Here is a 24,157-nt window from a genome sequence, read left to right on the forward strand (position 1 = left end):
GTAGTGTAATCCAAAAGTTCCCAGACTCGGCATTGAGTTCTTTGCTTTGAATAATTTAAAACACATGCATGATGTACTGTACATCCTCCCTCAAACTAATACCCTGGGCAATAATACACTTTTTCCAATGCTTGTATAGCTTCTGGAAGCATTGCTGTAAGCTATCTTTTGCAATCACCATAATGCTTCCTGCAATACTGCTTTTACCTTATTTGACTCAAAACAATGTCAAAATGATCTCAGGCTATTTATGATGGATAGACTCATCCAAATGTCAGATTTCATGTTCAGATAAGTAGCATCTGGATGAGTCCATCTGTCATAAATGGCCTGAGATCATTCTGACATTGTTTTTAGTCATCAAATGAGATAAAAGCAGCATTGCAGGAAGTATTATGGTGATTGCAAAGGATGGCTTACAGCAATGCTTCCAGAAGCTGTACAAGAACTGGAAAAAGTGCATCATATACAAGGAGATTAGTTTGAAGACAGATGTGTCAGTGTTTTGAACTATTCAGGGCAAGGAATTATATGCCAAGGCCTCAAACTTTTGGATTGTACAGTGAATAAGTTAATTAACACTAATAAATATAACAATTTTACACACTTTTGTTTTATCAATTAAAACATCTGTAAAATTACAGAATTCTTAACAATAATTTACTCATTCAAATATTCATGCTTTTAAATAATTAAAAAAAAAAAAATATTTTTGCTTTTAAATTTGAGCATTTATGTTTTATTGATGTTAATTTTATATTGTTTTATTGAGCAAATTTTTAAATATCAATGTATTATTATAATAAACAAAATATACCATGGTTTTTATTTCTTTTTCTTCACTATGTTTCACTGTTGACTTAAAACAATTCTCTTAAACTTTCATCCAAAAATGCAATAAAATAAATATTTGTAGTGGATCTGTCTATCTTCATTCCTCATCATCTTCTTCATCAACCTATTTTAACTAAAGAATGTGTTATGTTTAGTATCACTTTCTATAAATTAGTAAATCTTAAAAAAAAAACTTACAACATTACAGTTTGATGCACCTTGTTCAAAATTAGTATATTATATTTCATGTAATTGTTGTAAAATGACTAATTTACATTAACATCAATGTAATTTTATTTCCTTAATTATGTTGAATTTTTTTATAATTAAATTCAACTATTGTGAAATTATTGTAATTTTAAAGTATTTGTGTGTGTTCCTGAATTATTTTACTGTAAACAGAAATGAAACAAAAATAGTTAAACAAAACTTTCAGCAATCATCAGTTAATATATATCAGAAAATATAATAAGAATATTAATAATACTCAACATAAAATTTTCAAAACATTTATAAATATCTGATTTGATTTAGGGAAAAAATCCTAAAATATTCTCAAAATTATTCTTTGATATTTTTAATAAAATATCCCAGAAGTTATTAGGCATCTTCAGGAATTGGTAAATTACATGAGTATTTATAAACTTTCTCTAACCACACTTCATTTCTTTAAAAATAGTTGTTCTACATCTAAAACTTCAGTGTACATAAATTATTTGAAAGATAGTTATGCCTACTACATGGCAAGTGGGACTTGAAAAAGATTCTCCATCCCTGATCTAAGAGTCTATAGTCTAAGGCATAGGTTTCCAACTTTTTTCTGAGAAAGGCCAAGTGAGCTATAAAAAAGACAAGTCTGCAGGCCAGATACAGAAAATATAGTCAAAGATTAATTTTTTTTAGTTCTAAATAACAACAAACATAAATTTATGTGAAATTTCCAACTACTTTTTTGAAAGAATGTCATCAAAACTAGGGATAAATTTTGTAACAACCAATATTAGAATCTCCTTTAGATATTCACTGGGCATTGTGTTCAATATTTTCATTTTACACGTGTCCAAACCTTAAGGACAAATACAGGTATACCTCAACTTACGTCGGTAATTGGTTCCAGGAGAGGCGAGGTAAGTCGAAAAATGACGTAAGTCAAATTTACTTGTGTAGTTATGACTTACGTCGTAACTAAACGCCAATAATGAGCATTTAAAGACTGCTAAATAAGACGACAACACAGAAACACAGATGTTTTCATATTTCCTTCATTATAATAATCATAAATGATGATTATATTAACATTTACTGTAAATGTACATATTTTAATATGATTTTATGTGCTTTCAACACTTTTCTAGTGATATTACGACTTCAATGTTTATGGCGGACGGATTTAAAGTCGAATAAACTGACTTAAACTTGATTTTTATTTTTCCATATACTTTTTTGACAAACGACGTAAAATCGGGAACGATGTAACTCGAGAGGGACGTAAGTCGAGGTATACCTGTATAATTGCTAGTAGCAATAGCTAAAAAGAAGTCACTGAGCCAGTTGGCGACAAGCCTGCCACAACATTACAAGTGCTGCCGCTTTGCAGTTTGAAGTAGACATATTCAATATTGAAAGGTCTTTCTGCCTCAGAATTGATAAGTACTTTCCATTCTTCTCCACCTATGTCCAACTGCTGTATGTATCTTTCTCAGTAAAGACTTTTATTACTTTGATTTATAAAATCCTACAAGTTGTTGTGTATTACTGTGTTAGATGTTGAGTAATAGTTCTTGCCATGTTTGTTTGCCTTCTTCTACAGTTCTCTCTACTCATGTACAAATGTTACACATCCTTAAGTTTTGGACATGTGTATACAGGCCTGTTTCATTTTGGAAATGTTTGTTTGCAAAGGTATATAAAAGCAAAAATAGAAAGTATCCCTCATGGAAAACTAGAGTTGGTATACTGATGAAATATGTAAAAATTTATGGAGCATTAAGGCCATTTCCGTCAAGCCCCATTTCCAGTGTGCTCTTAACCGCTTAACTATGTATAGGAGTTCTAAGTTTGAACATCATTTCATGTTTTACAATCTTTTACAGTTTATATTTTTTCACTGTTGCTATTTTTTTACTGTAACTATTCATAATTACTATTATTATTTTTTTCACTTTATTTCATGATTTATAAACAAATGATTTAATATAAATTTATCAATATATATTACTCATTTTATCTCTGTTTACATTATCATTCATTTTACAAAAATTATTGATATTAATGCCTATTGTAATTGTATATTTTGAATCTGCCATTATGCTCTTCATAAATTTGCTGATTAATATTGTAACTTATATAAAATAAAGAAACCATGAAAAAATAGGCAAGCTGTTTTTTTCTTTATGTTAAAATCCTGTTTTATTATTATTAGCCTGAATAACATTTTTTAAACTTTGGTCCACAAGTCACCATTTCACTTTTTATTAAGTTATACTTAATAAAGGCAATGTATTGCTGTCTCACCTAACAGATGGTCATAATAAGAGGTTCAATGCTAAAGATCCAAGGAAGAATTTCTGACTCATTCAATTATTATTGCCATTTATTTATGTGGCATATAAGCATATAATAATTGAATAATTCCATTTAATTCCATACATATATCTTACTGGTATATCTTCTTCTCCATTTTATTTATTATTATCCTTTACATAATGTTTTTCTATGTAGTTTATAAAAACTATATTAAAAATTAAGTTTAAAAGTTTAGCTGTTTTAAAATGCAATGTTCTAAAACATTTGAATTGATTATTCTTTCTGTTTAAAATTTAGGAAGGATCTGAAGTTGAAGTGAAAACTGCTTTAAAAATGCTATCTTATATTTACTGACCTCTTTACTTCAACCTGATTTATTTTTTTTACATTTAATTAGCACAGTAAACAGCAAAAATGGTTTTCTTTCAAAATTCTCTAACTTATAGAATGTAATTAAATGAACAGTATTGGTCATGAAATTACATCACCTACGACATACCAAAAATTATTTAACAGATATACAAAATAGCATATTTAAACTTTGATTGAGATTTGTAATGACAATATATTTAGTACAGAAAAGAAACTAAGAAGAATAAACCCAAAAACTGTAATTTATTAGTTATAATGCCACACAACTTTAAAAAGCATTATTTCACACTATAGCCTCGCCAATTCTGTTAGTGAGCACTGTTGCAAGAAATTATGGTCCACAGTTATGGAAGAAAAAAATATGCAGTAAGTAGTCCTGAAAAATCATAATATGAACAGTTATAGTTATTTCTCATTAAATGAAATTCCAATACTTTATAGGGCCACCTTAAGTCTTAACAGTTTTGTAGCACTTCAGCATAAAATGGATGAGTTTCTTCAAGTATTGTGTAACAAGCTTGTAATACCAAACTTTTCTAATACATTCCTGCAGTCACTATTTACTTTTGATTGTTTCCCTGCAATTTTCTTGCCCATGAAATGCTAGTATCATATTATAGAGTAGAAAAATAATTAAATAATTCAAAAAGTACAAATGCAATTCAATTCAAATCAAATGTAATTATTAATAAATACATTATGAAATGCAATTTTCAAAATGTTTTCTATGAGACAATCAAATTCTGTAGGCATTTATAAAATTATACAAATATAATCATCCATAAACCCAATTATTAGATTAAAGCCAAATGACTGATGGATTATATTGGGCTGTATTAATGCTACTATTAATACTTAACATTTAATTATTAATAATGGCATTAATATAGCCTGATATAATCAAGCAATTGTTCGGCTTTAATCATTCATACAATTGGTCAATAATATCATGCCTGTAAGCTGCTGAAATTCCTTTCACTGTGTCTCTGATGTGTTCCTGGAGCATCTGTAGGCTTTCTTTAGGAGAGACAATCTTTATCTGTAGTTGCCACCATATTGCAAAGTCCAAGGAGTTTAAATTTAGGATCATTTGATATCACCTCCAGAGCTATCAATCTGGAATCATATTCCTTGAGGTCATCAAATGTTTTGCATATATGTATAGTACATGCCAACTATATCTCTACCAAACTCCTAAACATGTTCAAAACTTACAGTATTTTTCTGCCAGGACATATATATGCAGCACTACCTTGTACTACTCACCATCATGGTTTGGTGACAGGTCCAAAGCTAGAGGAGAGCCAGGGATGGCTCAGCACCTCCAAAAAATTTTTAGCCACCCCTGTCCATTGTTCCATAGGACTATGTAATACATTATTATTAAATAATGTACATACAAACAGCACAGAAATATTCAAAATTTAAACATTAAAAATTTTGTCATTTGGAACAATATATAACAATTTATTGTTCAAAAACGTTTGTGATATATTTATCTGTCGTATCACCCACACCAGTAACAGGTTCCAGGTACGTGATTAATTTCATATAATTCAAAAAGTTTCTGGGAAAAGGCTTCAGACCTTTCTATGAGATATGTGACCCTGAGACCATCCCATCCACTAAGACCATCCCACAATTTGCTAGAGCCACTCTACTATAGTAATTCTTGCTATGCCCTTGTTTGGTGACATGGAGTATAGTAATCCTGGAAGATGCAGGATATGTATCATAAAATCATGATTACTAGAATTAGCTCAGCAGTTAAGATGTTTGTAAAGTACTCTTTATTCACAAACCAATTTACATGTGGTCTGCTGACATGTTAACTGGATAGCTTCCACATACCATTTGACTCACCAGAAACCTTACGGTCTGCATTAAACAATCTTTGTTACAAGCTTTACCTTTTTCTATGGTTAACTTAAAGCTTGCTATCAGATTTGTGCAAGTTATAGATTCATGAAAATATAACAGAATCCCATATGTCGATGCTTCAAATGAAATACTGTTTAGCCCATATAACACACTGAGTATGCATTTTAATCATCATAGTAAGGTCTTCTTTACATACATAATGGACTTTTAAACCCATATTGCACATGCAACATTGCACGGTTCACTTGCTTTTATGCCTGTCTGCTCTCTCCACTTCACTTTCAGTTCAATAGAACTAAGAGTATGTTCTCACAAGCCAAGACACTTCAGAATCTATCCTGCAATGGCATACCCACACATTTACCTTATGATCAAGCTCTCTTTTCAATTGTAAGCTCAGTTATCAGCACTTTTTTGGGAGGACTTGTTTTACACTACTGTTGAGAAGAATTTCAAACCTTAGACATACTAATTTTCTTTTGTTGGTTGAAAATTAAAATCATAGCTATGCATCCAAAAAAGCACTGATAACCGAGCTTATATTATAATTAACCAATTAAAGGAGAAGCTTAAACATGAGTAATTTCAGAATAAAGAATGAAATTTAGTTTCAATGTTGTCATTTTCACATAATCTTTGTAACAAAGGCACAATTATTGATTGATGGCAATGCTCTCTGTGCTACTTCACAAAAGGAAGTTTCTTAAGCATCAAAGAAGTAATAGTAATTTTAGACATTTTATACTATGCTCAGTAAAAAACGTTCCATTTTGTTTAAAAAAGAGCACCACCATACAGATTTTTATACCAATCAAAGATGCAATCACTGAAAACATTGCTATGATAGACTTTGTCAGCCAATAAAAAGCACTCTCATATTTATATCATGGATGATGCAATCTTTTTCAAAATGACATCTTATTTTAATTTAAAAAATTAAACACAAATTAATAGAACTTTATGGATGATGAAGTTTCAATGACCCTTATTGTATATAACTTTTTAGAATATTTGCTTTATTTGTAAATACCATTTTAATGTATTACTAAATATCATAATCAATAAATGATTCTGTATTTATTTCAATTACACTTGAAATGGCAAGAGTATATTATAATTTGTTGTTTATAATTTGCAATTCCAGTCTTCTTTTTAAATTAAATTTTTATATTTATATCAATTTTGTTTTCTTTATTCTAAATAAAATCTCAAACTATGTTTTACTTTACATAATAAAATACGTGGTACGATCCAAAAGTTCGGGGACTGCAGTAATTTATGACAACAAAAGCATGTATTTGAAGTTACAGCCTATGAAATGGATTCTACCAAACCACCTCTACGTGTTCAGGTTAATTTCACCCATGTCATGTGATTAAACCGCGAGCGCTGCTGTTTTTTTCCGAAGATAGTTACCTTTGTTCTGCGACGTAATAAAAGTGGAGTTTCAAGAACAACCTCCAACATTAAATTTTGTCAGCGTTTAGGTAAAACACCTACAGAGATTTTAAAATTGCTAAGAAAGGTGTACGGTGATTCTACGGTGAAAGGTCACGATGAAGTAGAAATGTTGGAGGTTGTTTTTGAAACTCCACTTTGATTACGTCGCAGGACAAAGGTAACTATCTCCGGAAAAAAACAGCAGCACTCGCGGTTTAATCACATGACATGGGTGAAATTAACCTGAAACACGTAGAGGTGGTTTGGTAGAATCCATTTCATACGCTGTAACTTCAAATACATGCTTTTGTTGTCATAGATTACTGCATTCCCCAAACTTTTGGATCGTACCACGTATATATTATATATATAAAATTTAGAAATTAATAAAAAAAAAACATGTATGGAGATCACTTTTCAACTTTTCATATAGTACAATATACATTTATATATCAAATGCCTTTTGTCTGTATTTTAGATAACCAAATACACATTTGGTTCAAACACAACCAACAACAGACTTCTCATAAACCAGCCTATATTTATTTAACAATTAAACTTAGCAACATGGAAAAGACCAGTATGCATTTTGACAACAAAAAAACAATGTTGTCCTCCTCAGCTGGTTTTAATTCTACAACTCTTACAACTGACATATATACCATTAGAAATTTTACTTTTTTACAGTCTCCCTTATTTTTTACATTATATAAAAAACATAATTAAAATACCATAAGATTAACACACAAACTATATCCTACACAAGAGATCAGAAATGTGTGTTTCAAATGCACCTTCTAGAACCATAGTCATATAAATGCAAATATATATATACTTGTAATTTTATTTAAACTGATTTTGTGCTATTTTATGTGCATACTTTTAATTTTAATTTTTTAGTTATGACATGCATGTATAATCTTTATTTTGTATAAATATACATATTTCAAGACAATTATTTTCTTTATTTATTACAACATTGTAATTTTTTTTCAAAAATTAAACTATGCACCTTGATGGTTTTTGAAATTTTTATTGCACCCTTAGTAACAAAACCCAGCCTACACACAATTTTCAACAAAACACATTCCTTTTTCGAAAAACAAATTCTATCAGAATATCTTTTTTTTACAACATTTTTTACCCCTCTAGTAAGCATACACACAGGGCCGGCCTTCTCGATAAAGGGGCCCGGGTGCAAGAAACTATTTGGGCCCAAATGTTTTTCTAAAATAAAAAAATTTACAAACACGAACATATATTAATGCATGTTTATTTAAAGCGTGATTTTGTTCTTGCTAATACATTAATTACTTCAGAAAAATTACTAAAAATACTGCATTCTTGATAATGTTGGGGCCCCCTCAATCGCGGGGCCCCGGTGCGTAGCATCCACCGCACCCCCCCGATGGCCGGCCCTGCATACACATTGCCACCACATGTCAAGCAACCATCCAATGGAAAAGGACTAATAGAATGAATACTCATTCTATTATTCCTTTTCCATTCAATTCAACCTATCAACACAGACTATGTTCTGCTACTCCAACACACGCAACAACTCACTAACACAGACCTTCCACATTAACCAAAGTCAAAGACTTTGGAAGGTCTGTGTTAGTAAAAAAGTAAAATTTTTCATGTTCAAAAAAATTTATGACTGTTTACAGATTAAAAACTCATGCAAACACATTAATAATTTTACATGATACATGATCTTTAATTTCTTGCTAAATCGAATAATTTATTTTAAATATAAACATTTCAAATTTAGTCAATAATGGTAGAACATATTTTGCACTCAAGTCACAGATAATCTTGGCAAGGACATACTTAATCATTTGTATTGTAAGAATAAAATTATCAGTCAATTGTGATTATGTGTGTTTTACATAATTAATAGGACTATCAGAAAAACTATTTTGAAATCATCACAATATTCTATCTAGTAAAAGCTTTATTATAGTTATTTTTTAACAGATTTCTCCCATTAAAAAAAAACTTTAAAATAATCATTTGTAAATAATAAAGTTATCAATATTTAAACATAAATTTCTAAACATTTTCATTTAGAAAGCAATAAATTTTAATATTCATAATACTTTAGTCATAATTATTAAAATTTTTTATGTAAACTCAAAAAACAAAACTTATGGCATTTTTTGTAAGCTCAAGTAAGAAATAACTTAATGTTAGGATTGCTTTATCAACATTGTAGTATGATTTATATAGTAAATAATTTCATATCATCGATAATTTGTAATAAGAACATATAAATAATTTTATTCAATCTGCTTAGACCAATCTGTTTCTTTAACAGTTGTAACATTTTAAATAAATTTTCCAAAAAACTGAACATTACAGAATAATCGAGATTAAATAAAGAAGTGCATAAAGTCTGGATTTTCTTTAAATCTATATATGAACTGTTTTCTTTGAAAGTGGTGTAAGTCCATTTTATATTATATGGAGATATTTAAGGGTTTGTATTTCAATGGTTTGAAAAATATTGGTATATGTTAATACACTCAATTTATGTTTTTTAAATATTAAATTGATTTAAGTTTATAATGTGATCATTTTTAAAGTATTAGTTAAAAGAAATTTATACTTTTGATGACTTCAAATGGACTTACACCACTTTCAAAGTCAACAAAATGTGAAAATCATACATTTATGAAATATTAAATATGTAACACAATAACCACTTCTTCTAATAACACTGTAGTGCGTAACACAGACACAGACTAAAAACCTTTCAGTGTTGTATATGATAGAGAACCAACTAAATATGTGATTTCAATTGAATCAAACCAATATTTTTATGGAATTTTTATTAAATATGTCAAAAAAACAAAATAAAAAGGCTTTATTTTAATATTTCTTCAGGTAATGCCATTTAAATTACAACTTTATATTAATATGTGCCATTTTTAATTTTTATCATTACAAGGAAGTTTTTGAAAATAGTCATGATGTATTGGAGGAATAGATCCATCATATCATTGAATTTTTCGGATGTGATTGGCCTGGCACAATGATATAAAGGTGCTAGTATTATATTTTCAAATTTTCGTGGTCTTCCTCATCTGGGAGATAAATCTAGTGTTTTAAACTTCGCATTTTCATCAAATGAAGTTTTATACTGCATTGTACATGGTTTGTTTTTTAAAACCTTTATCCAACATATCTTCAGCCAATTTACCTCTTCACCAGTAGTATTTTTTCATCTTCTTAGAATTGCATTTTCTAGTGGTTTCGTCAAAACAAAATCATCTCGTTTCATTTCATGTAAAATAAACTTTTTATGTTTTTGGCATTGTTGTATGATGGTATAATAATCTGTAGGAATATAAAGTAAATTTTTGCAGAAAATGGACTTACACCATTTTCAAAGTGATTATATTTGTAATTTCATTAACTACATAAATTTATATTGACAAAATGATGAAAATTTTGAAGGATTTTTTTTGAAAACTGTTTATAGATAAAAAGCTCATAGCATTTTGCAATCATTATCATCATTAACTAACTTTTTGTCAAAAATGGACTTACACCACTTTCAAAGAAAACGGTCCATATTAAAAACGTTGAATGTACAAAATAAAACACAAAGTCATTTGTAAATTCGGCAGAAACATATATATACTTAGCATACTATTGGAGGATAGAAGATTTAGGTCAATGCATGTATATGTACCATACAATAGTCTAAAAAATCTGAACTAATTGAGGCTGGACTTTATCTGGATTTTCAAATATACATATAACATGATGTGTAAATTAGCATTTTAGGCACTAAAAACCCCACATACACTATAAATTAAGTTTAGACATCCTAAGTTAAAGCCAGTATTTCACAAGCAATGTAGAAAGACCTACAAAGGCTTAAAATATACTTTGCAGAATCATTATTTTTAAACAAAAAAAATACACTAAATACTTAATTATAATTTCAAAACTAAAATATTACAAGTTCTGCATGAATGTTAGAACAACAATACAAGGCCCAAAGAACATCAATAACAAAGTTATCATTTGAAATGGATTATTATATCATTTTTCAACAGCAAAATTCAGATTTTAACACACTATCTATAAATGCTTCATTGCATGTATGTATTTATGTATGAATTACAAAAAAGTAACTTCTAGCTATTAGAGTTGTACGATATATCATATGCACACACAAATATCTTGAGATAAATTTATTAAGTTTCAAAACATCTTTCTCTCCTTTTTCTAGCAAATTCTTTAATTAAATCAAATGAACTAATGTTTTTGCTATCTTAAATGGCTTTCTTCAGGTTAAGCATAATTGGAATGCCAGTTAGAACGTGAATTTGAAACATCGAGATTCACTCGCATTCTCATGACATCATGGTTTTACAAAAAATTTGAAAAAAAATAAAATAATGGATATCTGGAGACCTGTGTGAATTAACAGTTAGAAAGTTAGAGAGCCAGGTATTAGAAAACTTCATTTCAGAAATTATATTACACACACACATTACATCGATGATGATGTTATCTGGAGATCTAAGCCAGATATGGATAGAATATTGCAAGATTTTAATGGCAACCCATTTAGGCTTATGTTAAAGTTATATCAAGAAGTGATAGGATGGCCCATTTCCTCGACCTCCAAATACAGTTGAGAAATGGTTGGTATAGCTACAAAGGTGTACCATAAACCTAACCTAAAATCTTTCTTTATCCCTTCAACATCTAACAGCCCACACATTTATAAAATAGCACCATACAGGGCCCAGCTTCAAAGAACTTTTAACCATTGTTCTAATGTCAAGGACACACTACAAGAAACACAATGCATTCAACACATCACCATAGCCCACAATTACAGAAGTAAGTTAATAGAAAGGCTAGCTCACAAGATACAGGATAACAGAAACGGGAATGGTAAATACACGATCTCTAAAACATCAAAGAAAACACATAGTGGTTAACTTTGACCCTAGACTGATAGCCCTAGACCTAGACTGATAGCCAAGATCAAAGCAGATTCAGCATACAATGTAACCTGTCGACATATAAACTTACCAATGCCAAAAATACATTTATAAGATCTAACAGCATATATTAATTCAACATCAAAACAAGAAATTATAGAATAAGAAGCAATTTTTTAAAATTAACAAGCATAAAAAGAGCAAACATTGTAAAGAAGTCACACCCACTTTAACAAAATCAAATATAATGTATACTTATTTCAGATTACAACTGTGTACAGATGCCATCTGAAATTCCATACAAAACTAATTTAGCAGCTCTGAAACTAGTAAGTTACACTAGCATCAATAAATAATACATCATTTCAACCATCTGCTTAACATACCAACAGAGAAAAACATGTTAATTACTCCTCCCAAATGACAATTTTAACAATACATAAACACAATAAAAATGGAATTTGTAGTAAATCACTTTATGACAGAAAATATGTAACAAAATTAATTAATTAAATTCATAATTTAATTAATTAATATCTTTTATTTTTAATATATATTTTACAGAGAATTGAACTTGTGAAGTTCGCTTCAAATAAACACTAGCAATGTGAAGAAGTGATGAGATTCACACCTTAATTCCATTTATCTACACGTCATGCAACATAATGAAACTTTCACGATACATTCTATTTTAGGCAGTGACATTTGTCTTCATGTAAATAATAAAACTGATTACTTTTCATAACATTTCGATTGGCCCGAATATTCAAGAGATTTAAATCTAATTATTCGTATAAATAACATTGTAAATCCAAAGAGTAGTTCTTTAAGCGATTTAATGCTCTACTAATAAATGTAAATGCTAAACACCACTTACCGTAACTCCATCGGTGTGACGTCATATCGAACAGTAGTATTCTTTTCGTCACAATGTGGCAGCACAATATCGTAACTTCCATCTGGCGGATTTGATTTGAAATATCTGAAATTTCGTGACGGATTTTTATATTTTTAAAAAAATTTATAAAAATTAATAATATTCATTAATTAATTAAAATGATATGTTAATGACATTATTGTATTATCTTTACTTAAATTTCTTAAGAAAAATTGTAAATTTATGCCGATTAAGTGTTTAAGGTAATAGCGTATCGCTTTGGGGTATCCGAGATCGAATCCGGGCAGATCGAAAAACATCAGGAATTTTTCGGAGGTGGTCCATCCGGATATATCGGGCCCCGTTCCTTACCGCTCTCCGCCCCATTGTGGATTTTGGATTGTGGGTTAAGTGAGATTTAGCAATCCCATTCAACCCACAATGGGATTGCTAAAATTGTGTCCACGGGCGAAAAAAGTTTAAAAAAGACCAGTTATAATTTTCCCAAAAATCGGGATCGAATTCAAGCGAACCACTCTAGGAATTTTTTGTGAGCGGTCTGCTCTAGATATATCGACCCTGTCTTTCATCACATGGTCGTCCTCATTGTGAGCTGGCCGAACCCACAATGTGTATGAAAAGTAAAGGCATCTTACTGGCGTAGCAGTTAAAAAAAGAGTTTAAAAAAAATAAAACACGGCGTCTTTATTGTGGGCCTGGCCGAATCCATAATGGGCTTGCTAAAAAGGCCATGTTGGTACTCACAGGATGGAGAGTTAAAAGAATTGTCCACAGAGAACAATAACACAAAAATGAAATACAATGATACCTCGATTTTCGTCGATAATCCGTTCGAAAACAATCGGCGAAATCCGAAACCGACGAAAACCGAGGCAATTATTTCCATATAAATCAATGTAAATCCAATTAATTCGTTCTAGACACTCCAAAATACATACCAAAAACACATTTTATAGAGAATTAATATAGAGCTAAATACTAAAAGCAATAAAAAATTAGCATAAAAGGCTAATTAGCATAAAGATAAAAGCATTAAGATTAAAGATAAGATAATTAGCATTAAGATGAAAGCAATGAAATTGTTCGGCTAGACACGCGGGGTAATGTCTTGTCTCGTAGAAGCTAGTTGGACACGAGCTTCTAACCTATATCGCCCCGTGGTAAAGTGTGACGTAATTGTCATGTAATAGTAGTTGTATGCGTTTATGATGGTCGTGTCGAGGGGAATAATGCCTTCCGGGAAATCCGTTTAAGGGTAACTGGTCCCTATTCAGGCGTTACAGACGTAGAGAAAACCCAGAAAACTTTACGTGACCAGCCCGCCCTGGCGAAGCGCGAACCCACGGCCGAACTCCCAGTGTTCATGGAACGGAACCGTTGGCCAATGGTGGGCCGTCGCGGGGTAATGTTCACCCCACGAGAAATAACGCCACACTGCGTCGGAAAACGCGTGGGTCACTCTTTGTTTTCGCAAAAGTAGCAGCGAGGTCACTTGAGCACGCCGACGAAAACCGAGACAAATTTTTCGCGAAAAAAATCGACGAAAACCGAAGTCAACGAAAACCGAAGTATTACTGTATACTGTATTTATTTATTTACTGTATACACTAGGACAGTAAAAACTGTTTAACGCGGAAATCTGCCTAAACGGAAAAATAAGTCTTGCGGTTCGATATATTGAGGTTTTACTGTATATACACATAGTGAAACCATATTAGACTTATTTCACTGTATAGTTCTTTAGCAGAAAAAAGTATTTTTTAAAATTTATTTATTTTATGAAAAATAGATCGTTTCCGAATTAATATTTGTTTTACAACATAAGAAACTTTACTACTTATTTTCAGAAAAGATTACATCAATTTTTAATAATAAAAAGTAACTTTAGAAATTTCTTTTAAAAAATTAACTCTTTTCGTACCATGAACGATTGATTTATTTATGAATTTACAGTATTATAACAGCAACTAAAATTACTAACATTTTATTTATGATATTAAATAAAAATACTTCATAGTGAATAACATTAATAATATCCAAATGAAAATTAAACTTCGTTTGAGTCTAGTTAAAATTTTTGTATCGTAAATATAAAAATATTTATCTTTTCTTTTAGTCTCAATTAATTAGGAGGTGTCTTCAGATTAAGAACAATATAGAAGGAAACAGACAATGAATAGAATAATATATAAGCTTAAAGCCGGCCTTGTTACAGATCCATCAATTGTTTCAACAATCTGCCAGTTGTTCTTATAACAGATGAAAGATGAGACCAAATATGGCAAGCTTAGGGGCAGGAGGCCCCGATTAACTATATAACCGGAAGTCACGTTATTTCAATTCAAAAAATTCCCCCCCCGATAGATGTTAGATAGATGACCGTCACGACTCTACTATTAAAGGAAAAGTATGATGTACAGGGACAAGCCAGTACATACTAATTTGAGGTAGAGAGCATATAATTTAAATTAAATAAATTAAAAATACGATTAAAAATTGCAGCGACCATGTGTTATTGTGACCATGGTCGCTGCATTTGTGACCATGTCACAATTTGTGAACCATGTCATAATAGTCATTGTGACCATGTCACAATAAATAAGTGCTTCTTTTCGTAAACAAAAATCTGCAGTTGGTAATAATGAGAACAATTATAACCTATAGGGTTTAAAATTAATGAACGTGACTTTATATTTGATATAAATCAAAGACATCGATAGTACTATATATATAATTTTTAGTAAAAAGACTAAAACTCCTAATTTAAATTAATTAAAACTCTAGGCCAACAGTTATATTGCAATTAAAGTTTGCAAGTTTAGAAGATCGGGGATCCGATTGATGGAAAAAGGAAACTCAACACATGGGCAATCTGCCAATTGGAATGCTTTCAGGGAGAACTTATACATAAAATTGGGCCCTATTTAGCTGTTAGACAGATAAAGAAAACCAGAAAACTTCAGTTTGTTAGTGGGGCGCGAACCCGTGACTAACTACTAGTGTTTAATAATGTTAAGATAGAAGTGGGTTTTAGGGGTGGTTGGGAGTGGAAACCCCACAGTATTTTTCTAGCATGTTAAAGAATATGAATGCCAAATATGGCGTGGATACGTTGAAAAGTATAGAGCCTGACATACATACATACAAGGGCGTCGCCAGGGGGGCTGAGGGGCAGCTGCCCTCCCCTAGAAACTCGAAAAAATTGTTTAAATGCTAAGTTTTAATTAAAATAATCTTCTTAGGCTTCTTGTTAGTTAAAAAAATGTTTTAATTAAGATATTTCTTTTCCGGTACATAGTAAATGATTAAAACTTTATGAATCGTTTTTATTTTACCTACATACAATTCGTATCCTCTATCAATTTACATCATCTTGCCCCCTGGCCCATTAGCTGGTGTCGTCCTTGCGTACATAGTTTGGTTTGTATATACTATATATATAATGATATTAATTTTGTTGTATATAGAAGCATTCCAACATAATCGCTAGAAATTATTTAATTTTGTAACTACACTATAAACTGATCTATAAAGATTTTTTTTGATTAATCTAATTAATAAATTATCATAAAGAGATATAAAAATTTGAATATCGACTTATTACAGCATCATACTCAACATTCTTTGCATGTTTTGAAAAAATCTTGTTGTTAATTTTAGTTTATATAAGTTCTGTACTCAATAAAAAAGAAAAGAATGGGTATTTTTAGACTGATAGCAATAGACCTACTAGTACTGTAAATAAAGAAACTAAATATATTTCAATCCAATAATAAATAATGAAGACCAAAAAAAAAAAAAAATCCTATAACTTATTTTTATTAAAATTAAGTAAAAATATTTAAAATATATTGTTTAACATAAAATTCAAATTTTAGGCATGAAGAAAAATATAAAATTGTAATCGATCAGAGAACAAAAACAATAAAATAAGGGGGGGACAAAATTCTGTATATGTAAATGTATGTGTTGGTTTGTATTTTGCTTTATATCTCACGATCCCATAGACAAAAATATGTTAAAATTTGGCAGGAACACTTCTATATACGGAGCATTTAAGCTATCAAATTTTGGTAGTTGAGGTTAAGGTAGTAGGAAGATAGAAAGGGACACTGGTTACATCTCGAATGGGGTCAGACTTAATAAAAACCTTATTCGTTGTTGGCATTTACATTTGTTTTCTTTTTAACTTATCTTTATACCAGTGGCGTAGCTAGGGGGTGCGGTAGGTGCGGTCCGCACCGGGCTCCTGGAAAGTAATAGGCCCGCGGGACCCCAAAATCGCAAGAAAAAAGACCCGAAAAATTTTTCACGGCAATCAGAAAAAAAAACAAAATTTGGCATTTGGATGCTCGAGCTGGGGCCCCTACTACACAGGAAAACCAGCAACTCAACTGTAATCTAGTTATACACTATATAAACCACTACACAAAAATATTTTAGTCCGTTTACGTAAACAAAACAAAAAAATACCTAACGCATCATTCATCAAACGAAAGAAATTGAACGTCTAAAACATAATGTTTTTAACGGAATAAATAAATTCAAATTTGTTTTCGTTTGGACGTTCCCGATTACCATTACGGAAAAAGACACCCCTGCCGAAAAATTTTTTTCGGAGGCCCACAAATCTGGTTTCGCACCGGGTCCGGAGAATCTACGCCACTGCCTTATATTCCAAAATAAGATTTTTGCTTTGTTTTTTTTTAAATTTTAGAGATTATTTTAATTGAAAATTATCGGACCTCTTTCCTGATCCCCCTTAATTCAAGTGCCATAAAAGTCATACAAGAGTCTTTGCCAGCTTTTTGTTCTTGTGTAGCAGATACTAATTATTGTCTTTAACTAGGGGTTTCTAACTTAATCGCTAGCAATTCTCAGGGGTCAACTGATTTATCTTGGAGATCAATATTGACAGCTGCTGGCTGAGGTGATTAAGGTATCAACCTACCGCTATTCGGGATCGAATCTGAACGGTCAAAAACCCTAAGAATTTTTTGTGGTGGCCTATCCCGGATATGTTAAGCCCTTCCTCACTACCCGGTGGTCCCATTGTGACCCCGACCGAACTCTCAATGGGCTTGAAAAAAGGCCTTCTCAGTGCCCACAGGAAGGAAAGAGTAAAAAAAGTTATTTGACTATTATCTTGCAATTTGATTTTTTTTAAATTTTTTCCTCCTCCTCTCTCCTCTTCTAATTTATTTCTTCCTATAGAAAATTTTTCCAAAAATATACTTTCAATGAAGCGACTGGATCGCAGTTACGCAGCTGTTCCAACTGATCTTAACCGTTCTTAAAATATATCTAGGTTAACTGACTTTTAATCCACTCCACGTAACCTGACATAGAATTTTTTTCTACTGAATGAAGTCGGCAGGTATCGATTTATCGTGTTTTTTTTTTTTCTCTCCGTATTGACGATTGGATGATTCCTTATTTTTATTGCAGTCATTCAGAATATGGAATAAAACATTTAAAGATTAGAATTATTTCCATTAATGATCACTTAACTTTCTAGCAAATTGATTAAAGGTCGAGGGGGGAGATAGAAAGGAGTCACGTGTTATATCTCGAATGTAGTCGGACTTAATGGCGATTTTAACTTGTTATTAACCTTTATGATTTTTTTTATAAAACTCATCCCTGTCCTCAAAATCAAGTTTTTGCCATTTTGTATAATAATTAAAAATATAAGAAGTTTTTAGTAAAATTTCATAAGAGATGGCACCACACGCAGTTTTACATGTTGCCGGGAAAGCTAAGCAACTCATTGCTGAACTTTTTTATTTGTTCAATAAAATAAACAATGTGTAAAAATTTAGTTACATTAATAATTAATTAAAATAATCCAAACAACATAAAAATGAAACAGAATTGAAAAATAATGATAAAAATGTAACTATACTGAAACATGGACGGATCTACAGGGAAGCGAATCACCCTAAGATTCTTTTATCTTAAAAAAAAAAAAAAAAATGTTATATTTCTTCTTATTCTTAACAGGTGCTTCGTTTTAAAGAAATAACGAAGCTCCTGTTAAAAATTAAAAAATCTTAGGGTCGATTCTCCTTTCGCTTTCCTCTAGATCAGTGGTTCTAACCTTTCCGAGGCGCAGAACACCATTCATGATCTAATAAACTTTATTGAATTCTATAAAATAGTAAACATAGGAATAAAGCAATATGTTGTAGTACATTATAATAAATTTCGTGGGCAAGTTTGCAGAACACAGGTTGAAAACTACTGCTCTAGATCTACCCCTGTTCTAATGTACAGTACAGTACTATTCAAACACAGTACTATAGATTGAGTTATAATAATTTTTTTAAATACATTTGTTGTTAATAAAGATTTAAAGTGTGACTAGCTATAGAAAATTTGCAACTGAATACTCAGTATGTTCTTTATTCTTTATATTTATAGGTATATAAATAATAAATTATGTTTATTTTCATTAAACATTTTATGAAACGTAGATATGGACATCTATCATTTCAGCTGTCAAGTAAATTTTTCACGAAATGTTATATCATAATATCGACCATAGAGAAATACAGCTTTATATATATATATAGCCTATATATATTTACTTTTCTCCCCAGTATTTTGTGATTTAAATTTTCATTAGTTCTGAAAATTTAATAATGATATGTACACTTTACTAAACTAAAATTACTATAAATAAGAAGGTTACATTAATTTTTGTGTATGTTAAATACTAAGGAAAGAAAACTGTCAACTGAAAGTGGATCCCAAGAGCGGTAGGCTATCCACTGGCTGTATTTATATTATAAAACCATGTTTACTTTCCTATTTTATTAATAAAAGGTACACAAAATGTCAAACTGTAATAAGATTAAATACTTATTACTATATATTAATTAAATTATTGAATATTATAATATATATTACAGAGTAGTTACATACTTTAGTAAATTCTGTGCGAATTTCTGTTAAATTTAATTATATAATTAATATTAATAAAGCAATTATTGCTTTAAGTTATTCGAGGAATTTGTATTTCGCCTCACACAATAGAAAATGAGAGTGGAATTAATACAGTTTGCATATGAATGTACATATAATAACAGTTACAACTTAATTTGCTAGAAATTATATTAAATTAATTTTAAAGATTACATTTATAGAGAAGTAATTTATTATTATTAAAATATTTGTATAAAAATTATATTTATTTCTGATTAATTATTTAACAAAGTACATTATTTAAACATATAAGGTAATATATATTAATAAATTTGCTTGAATTTTAAGCTCAAAATCATTATATATATATAGTAAAACCAGTATAAACAGAATATTTCTTCCGGTTTGGCAGATTTCCGCTTTGAACAGGTTTTACTTTATATATACTATTCTAATTACTTTTAATTTATAAAATTTTTATACAAATTTACAATTATTTAATTAAATTAGCATTAGCATAACTATTTTAATTAATTACAATAAAACCTGTTCATATCGGAATTTGAATAGGAAACCTGCCTAAACTGAAAAAAATCCTTGGAAACGGAGCGATTTTCTATGTTAAAAAAGAACCTGTTCAAAACGGAAATCTGTCAAACCAAAGAAAAAAAAAATATTCGGCTTACACAGGTCTTACTGTATTTATTATTATTATTTTTTAAAATTTTTTCCATGTTATTAAAGTAAAAAATTTTCTGCAAATATACTTTAGGTTTCTTAGATAGGGCCTGATGAAGTTGATATGGGGCCTACCCCTTTCTGGAAACCGTAAAGATATGAATAAAACGGGTTGCAATTTAGTAGTGTCTTGCACCTGTACATCATACTTTCCCTGTTAACATTGAAATCATATGGATCGAACTCCGTTCAGGAGAAACGTTTTGAATTATAACCGTGTTACTTCCGATTTGCATGGGAAGTTCTTATAGAGTTAATCAGGACCCATGTCTCTAAACTATCCAAATTTGGTCTCTTCTTTAATCTAATTAAAACCGTTTACGAGATTAAGGAAGGACAGACAATGAGAATTTATAGATCTACAATTTTTTTTTTAAATTGCAGTCCAATCAATAAAGCAAATAAAAACAACTCTTTTAAAAGGCATTTTAAAGGAAACTTCAAAGCAACTTTAACTTACATAATTTTCATATTATAAATTTTACATAACTTGAATTTTGGAGACCTCCTGTGTCGGTATGTTCGGGTCAAATGGTCCTTCCTTCCAACCATTTTCTATTTGACCTATTTATAGTCACTTATATTTATTTGATAAATGAACAATATATATATATATATATTTCTCTTTATTGATGTTTTCGTTCGAGAAGAAAATTAATACGGTACACTCCCGATTATCCGGGCTCAGGACACGGAAACATGCACGGAAAATCGAAAAACACGAATAATCCGACAGATATTTCTTCAAGGGAGCACTTGTCCTCAGAAACTTCTAAAAGCTTTAGTTCACATTTTTTCACCTAGATTTTATACAAAAGAAAATTTTGTATGTTCGGCGCCATTTTTGTTCGGCAAATTTTGCGTAAATAAAAGGAAAAATGTGATGCACGGATGATCCGCGCACGAATAATAGGGAGTACGCTGTATTTGTAAATAAAGTCGATGTTACTATGTTATAAAATTATGTAAATACGTTATAATTAATACAGATAAAATATATTTTCGTTTCAGGATAAACGGCATCAAAGTTCTATATTTTTTATTCATAATTTTATTAATTTAAAAATTCCTGTTATGTAAGAAAATATTATTTTAAAAATAATAAATTAACTAAAATAATTGAGGATACAGCTTAGGCCCTCTACGTTTTTAAATTTATTTCTATTCGGTGAGCTACAGCATATAAGAGGAGTAAGGGTCTTTTATATGCTTTTATATACTGTAGCTTAGAATCATAACATGATTCTAAGTTAAGGGTTTGGTTTGGTTCTGGTTAAGGGATTGATGGCATGAGGCAACGCAACACAAGAGGGATCTACCAAGGGGGAGTGCTCCCGGAGAACTTTCTATGGAAAACTGTCCACTATTCAGGCGACAAGTGTCCACAAGAAATCCCGTGGCTTAGTATAATTAATTCATGAAAAAACTTCTGAAATACTTCGAATTTTTCTCATGAATTTTATACTGAGTTATATATTTGAAGATCATGTCTCAATAGAAACTATGAAATAATCTTTAATAAATAAATTACAAATGTAACAAACATTATACATTAGTGTAATTTTGCTTAATTTAAATTGATTTAATATAATTGGACATAACATAATAATTAAATGCATCTAAGCTTATATAGTAAGAAATCCAATAAAAAAAAAAAATTTCCAGCAAAGAGTTGTGTAACTTTCCCGACATTTAAAATTTTGGTGGCGCCATCTGTTATGACATTTCATTTTAAAAACTTTTTATATTATTAATTATTATAAAATGGCAAAATGTCTAATTTTGAGAGTGGAGGCGAGTTTTATATATTAAAAAAAAATTGCAAACGCTAATAAAATCTTCATTAAGGCCGACCCCAGTCGAGATATGACAAATGACTCTCCACTATCTTCCCATCCTTTAACCACCAAAAATTAATAGCATCAATGCTCCTAATACGCAAACCCCCCTGAAAACTTTCAGAAAAATTTCGACAAAAGACAGGAGTTATTAAGCTTCAAATTGGATGAACAAGATCGAGCCTTAAAACACTAGCATCCATACATAAATGGAAAAATCCCCAAATTTCTCAACGTTTCAAGATGACCCGAGTTCCAAACATGTAAAAATCTTCGAGTCATTATTTGACTGATCGCCATAATTTCCCTCTGTTATATAATATTTAACAACTTGGAAAGTAAATATATGTTGCAATATTATTTATTAATAAGATTTTATTATTTTTTCAGATACATTTATATAATAATAATGTATCTTATCGATATATGTCTAGTAATAACCTGGTTAATTTGTCTCAGGTAAAATGGACTCAAAACAGTCTCAAATGTAAGGCTTACACCTCTCAAAAGCCATAAAATATACGAATAAAAATAAATAAAGCAAATAAAAATTCTGAAATCAAATACAAAACTTCCTTAGTTATTAAAAGAAACCAATTTATATAATTTTTATATCACGCATTTTATATAAATAATTGACTTTTGAGAGTCCTTCTGTGTTGTGTCGTAACTTACGATAGGCTCTCTATCGTAAGTTACGACATTTTTAAATCTGTAATTAATTAATTTCGGTTATAATTGTTGTACGTTGTACAAAGAATAAAAAATGATGATCTAAATAACTTATTCTGGTTTCATTTATGAAAAATTCCTTTTTGGTCTCGGTTCGTTTGATGGATATTTTACTTTTGAATTATAAATGATCTCCCAATTTTCTTATTTATGATATAGAAATATAATAAATGATCTTTTACTTTCGAACAGTATTGTACAGAATCGAATAATTAAGAGCTAAAAGCTATTCTTGATTCACAGATGCTAATTGCATTTACATGTTTATCTACAAAACCATAAATTATCAATATTCCTTACTTTTTTAAGGCCGGTTGAAACGGTTAAGGCCTTAAAAATACTACCTATTGCCCAGTAGCGGATCTAGAAATATTTAGAGGGAATGCAGCAATGAAACAACATGCCTCACATCAGTGACACGTTACAAATTTGAATTACGGGCCCCCATATAGTGTTGACTTCAGACATTTTTGAGGGGAGGGAATACTTATAAAATATTGGTGTGGGGTCCACTGTTTGTGAGGGTCCCAGGCAGTTGCCCTCTTTGCCCATTTTTTTTAAATACTTGATATACCCGGCTTTACTGGGAAAGCCTCCAGAAGGGGCTTCACCCTGTGCAACCTCCTTAATCCCTGTGGGTGAAAAACCGCAGGAATTTTTCGGGGTGATCAATTCCGGATATGTCGGCCCCCGTCTCTCACCACCCGATAGCCCCATTGTGAGCCTTCAAGAACCAACGATGGGCCTGAAAAAGACCTTTTTATTATCTTAAGGTTGGAGAATCAAAAATGGTAAAAAAATATATTATTTTTAAATTATATTTGAATTTAAAAGAAACTAAATACACTTAAAATAACTGTTTATTTTGATTTTCTTCTTTATAACGATCTTTTTGACACTACCTTCTTCGAATAATAATGAGTTTGGGTCTTTTATTTCTTTGTTATTTAATACTACATTATAAATATAATACACGTACAGTACATTTGAATGACGTTATT

General features: G+C 30.3%; 1 long non-coding RNA gene across 1 annotated transcript; it reads right to left on the reverse strand.

Annotated features, from left to right (window-relative positions):
• Positions 1-822: 822 nt before the first annotated feature.
• On the reverse strand, positions 823-12,982 carry LOC136986644 (uncharacterized). Its single transcript, XR_010882509.1, has 2 exons — positions 12,901-12,982; positions 823-967 (listed from the first exon to the last, which is right to left on the reverse strand). It is a non-coding gene; the product is annotated as an uncharacterized lncRNA (long non-coding RNA).
• Between the last annotated feature and the right edge of the window lie 11,175 nt (positions 12,983-24,157).

Source organism: Centruroides vittatus, unplaced genomic scaffold, assembly GCF_030686945.1.
Source record: "Centruroides vittatus isolate TY-2023 unplaced genomic scaffold, ASM3068694v2 contig_1215, whole genome shotgun sequence".
In the NCBI taxonomy this organism is placed as follows: domain Eukaryota; kingdom Metazoa; phylum Arthropoda; class Arachnida; order Scorpiones; family Buthidae; genus Centruroides; species Centruroides vittatus.